Source organism: Gavialis gangeticus, unplaced genomic scaffold, assembly GCF_001723915.1.
Source record: "Gavialis gangeticus isolate Ggan-Ray unplaced genomic scaffold, GavGan_comp1, whole genome shotgun sequence".
Lineage (NCBI taxonomy): Eukaryota > Metazoa > Chordata > Crocodylia > Gavialidae > Gavialis > Gavialis gangeticus.
Genome location: NW_017729031.1, coordinates 22,094,859 through 22,099,089, shown reverse-complemented (window position 1 = coordinate 22,099,089; position 4,231 = coordinate 22,094,859). Strand labels below are relative to the sequence as shown.

The 4,231-nt window shown below is 45.1% G+C and overlaps 1 protein-coding gene across 1 annotated transcript in view; it reads left to right on the top strand.

The window, feature by feature from the left end:
- MGAT5 (mannosyl (alpha-1,6-)-glycoprotein beta-1,6-N-acetyl-glucosaminyltransferase) overlaps window positions 1–4,231 on the top strand; it is a 199,907-nt gene that overhangs the window by 38,738 nt on the left and 156,938 nt on the right. The gene's annotated exons all lie outside the window — the stretch shown is intronic.

The following is a 4,231-nucleotide window of genomic DNA, read 5'->3' as shown; positions in this document are numbered from 1 at the left end:
CCCCCCCCCCCCCCGACTTGGTGGAGGGGGGGCTGGGGGTGCAAATGTAAGTACTGACCCACACTAGTCACTGGCTCCACAGCTAGAGGGTTAACCCTCTCTGTCTCTACAGAACTGACAGCGGCTTTTGGCTGCTGAGCCAAAAGCTACTGCCAATTTGTCGGTGACTGAGAGAGTTAAACCTCTAGCTGTGGAGCTGCAATGAAAAGGTAAGGGATAGCAATGAGTGGACTTCACCCTTGCTCCGTGCACAGCCCCCAACAGCTATTCCAGCATCCCCATGCCTCCGTCCCTTGATAACGACTTGCACCCCAATTTTTTTTTCACAGGACCTCACAGGAATTGTGAGGTTTGCAAATGCTTGTAAAGAGCTTTTGGATTGCAAAGCAACGTGCTATTGGTATGGCAGCTGTAAAGTTTGTTCATTCTGTTTATGTAGCAACATAACTCTTATTAGAGAGAGACGTAAAATGAAAAATAATATTCCCCAATCCCCAATTTTCCATTTGGTAAGATAAATGCACGTACAACCAAAATGGTAGAAGTAGTAACAAGGATTCATTGGGTAATGAATGTCCTAATGCCCTTCAATTAGTATGTGTTGCTTTCCATTGCAATTACTGCAGCTTAAGAGGTAAAGTGATTAATTTTTTTTTAAAGGAGTTAGGATATTTGAAATATTTTATTTCAAATGACATTTTGAGCAGCAGTGCTGAATTTCCATGACTGTGCTTCACGATTGAACAAGTGAACAAAACGAGCAATTCTTTACTCATCAGTTTGTCTTTATATTTGGGGAACAGCAGACAAGTCTTTGCTTTTTAGAGTTCTCCCTTGACAGTATGCAAAACTAATATTGGATAAAACATGTTATTAACCTTGAGTTTAAATTCAACATACTTAATCCTATGATTAATGCTATGATTAATGCCCACCAGCAAAGGTTGAAAGCTTAAATGTTTGTGAATGCAAGCATGAAATGAAATTGGAATAATGACTACAATGATGTGGATTTATGAGGTGTGTTGGCTACTAAAGATAACTTAGAAATGGTGTTGCACATAGTAATTTGTCAAAGTGGGCAGTGATGGAGAATTGACTGTTTATAGTGGCTGAAAAGCTGAATGATAAATTTTTCTACAAAAACTGAGTTGTGGGTAAGGAGATGAGTGGCTGGCTTAAAACCACTATTGTGAGGAAATTGTAGGTGTTTAAGATTTGCAGTTCCTCTTGGGACTACTATATAGGAAATAGTTGGTTGTGCACGCATACACACATGCACGTGCGCGCACACACAAATATATTTTAAACGAAAAAAGTAAGTCTTCATAATAGAGTGAGAGAGAAGGGTGTGGGCCGCCTTTATTACACCAACAGTATGGCATACACCTATTTTATCTTTTAAATTTCATCTCAACATGCATGACTGCCTTTCCTGAAGTCCTTCACTAATGAATAAAATACTTTGTACTTATCTCACACACTATCTGTAAGTTTCAAAGTTGAGATAGGAGCCCAAATACTATATCATGTCCTTCACATTAGAGAGTAAAACAAAGGCACTGAAAAGTCAAGTGACTTACCTGAGGTCACATAGTATCTTAGAGGCAGAGCTACTCAAGTCCCATTCCATATATCCCCTTGATTTTATATGCTCTGTTTGCAAAATGGAAGATAACTCAGAGAAATCTAGTCTACCCCAGTCTTTATTTTGTACAGCCAATACAGATTCAAGTATTATCTGCTCTCTGACGCCTCTGGCTGCTGCTGGCAGCAGCATCAGAGGAAGAGCCTGGGAATTGCTGACAGCTAAAACATACTCTGTCCTCTACCCTTTCTCCCATGTGTGTTTGGCTCTGCAGAGAGGTTGCAGGGGAGAGCAAGCAGAAGGTGAGAGTATCCAAAAATAAAAGGCTGTTTCCCTTACAGCAGTGGGTCTCAACCTTTTCAAGACACCCCTTGGAAAATGGCAGCTCTTAGTTTTCAGTTATTTTTGATGAAATAATATAGCATTTTTTGTTAGAAAGAACTTGGAAAGATCACAGCAGTTCAGAATGTTTTTAACACTATGAATCTCTCTCTGAAATCTCTGGGGTTATCTTGTGAATTCTGTTTGCCCATCTGTCATGGGGAGAAATGGAGGGGCAGACCCTGAGGAGCCGGGGGGAACCCTGGGAGCAGGAACTGGCTGGGGAAGGTAAAAGGAGAAAGAAAGAAACAAAACTTCTTACCTGTAGCGTGAGCCGCGGCAAAGCCGGAAATGGCGGCAGGACCTCGGCGGCTCATTAGCCGCGCCTTTATACAGCTGCGGCCAGCTGATAAGGCAGACGGCAGGAACTGGCTGGGGGAAATAAAAAGAGCTGCTGGCGTGAAAGTGGGGGAGAGACCCGCAGGAGCACCGGCCGGGAAGTCTCACCCGGAGCCCCCACAAGGGGGAAAAGCGTGGGAAACTGCCTCTCGCAGCACAGGAGGATGCAGTGAAGCCTGCCATGGGGAAGATGCTGCTGGCAGCAACGCAGGGAGTGAGGGATCAGAGGCACCTCATCCAGACCGGGAACCAGAATCAGGGGACCGGGAAGAGCCGGAGGAGCTTGAAGCCTGGGGTTACCACCAAAGAGCCGGAAGAGTCGTCAGAATCCAAAACGCCAGATCAGGTGGGACCATAGAGGGCTTGGGAGGGCTTGAGGAGGTGCCCCAGGTGGGGGACAATGGGCACGAGCAGCGTGAAGGGCGGTGGAAGACGGACCTCAACAGTATAGAGCCGCCCCGACAGGAGACGTGGGGAAGACATGCCGAGAAGGACCACCGAGGGTCCAGCAAATCCCCGGGCTGGGCAAAGAGTGGAGAGGAGGACGCTGTAGCCTGCAGTCTACCCCAAACCCAGTTTAGGGCTTGCTAGGGGCCTTAGGGGCCTGGGCCATGCTGGCCTGTAGAGCAGGCTCTGGGAGCATGCGGTAAAGGGGGCAGAGGGCCTCCCTTAGTATCTTTGTGTTTCTCTGTTGTTGGTATTTTTTCCCTTTTTTTTTCATTTCCCACTTTTGGAGGGGTTGCTGGGTGAGGTATATGGAGCCTGTGTGTTGTTTAAACCCAAAGGGGGTTTACAGTCACAGGAAAGGCTAGATGGCCATGAGGCATGGTGGGAGGAGTTAGGGTTTGACCCAGCTGCCCTATAACCCGTTTCTACAAGGGACACGGAGCCTCAACTGTCCGGGACTTGGCCAAAGGACATCAGGAACTCGTCAAGGCAGGGTGTAAGGGCGAGGTAGAGGGGAGGTTGGAGCCTCGCAGAAGATCATCGTCCAGCAGTCCCATACGCGAGAGAGCCCCAATAGTCAGACCGCTGTGGCAGGTGAGATTGGGGGAGAGACTATCCGGCAGGACCACGGGGAAGGACCAGCGGACCACCCCGAGTATCCAGGGCCGCGTGGGGCGTGACCAGATGTTCAAGACCAGGCGGGTACACTATCTAACAAAGCTAACATCTAGGGATTTCAAGAGACTTCAGTGTGCTGCAGCTACCTGCTTGAGACTCTGTCTTAGAGATTTGCATATGTATGGAGTGTGTACGGACTTAGATCCCTTCCTGTCTATGGCAGACAGCAGTCTACTTGTGGCCATTTCATAGGACCATGCTTTCCTTGAATACTACCTCTGTATCTCTGTCCCTGGAGTCTGTGAAGGGCTAGATCATGGAGAAATGACCCATTTGAGAGGGCTTAATCAGGATAGCACAAATGCTCCTCTGAATGCAGCCTCCAGGTAGATCAGATCCTATTCCTTCCCACATTGGCCAAATGAAGAAAAGGTTAGACATTAACTTATTCAGGTTAAACAAACATTGAAAATTAAGATTCTAGGGGATTTAACATGTCTATTATTTTGCAACAAAAGTTTGCCCTTTTAAAAAAAAGACTTGCTGTTAAAATATTATATTATATTATATTATATTATATTATATTATATTATATTATATTATATTATATTATATATGGGGTTTTTTTTTTCATTACATGCTTTTGGTGAAACAGCAAATTGCTCAAAACACTGAAACTTCACCATTTAGTGCCACCAATGCAGTCTGTGGTTTGTAGGGATGACTTTGCCTCTGGGAATATTCTGTCTGTAGACATTCATGATTTATTCAGTAGAGAAACTGCACTTTATTTTAAAATGACAGTTTATAGCAGAAAATGGAGGATTTAAAGAACAAAAATAATACTGTCTTTTGATT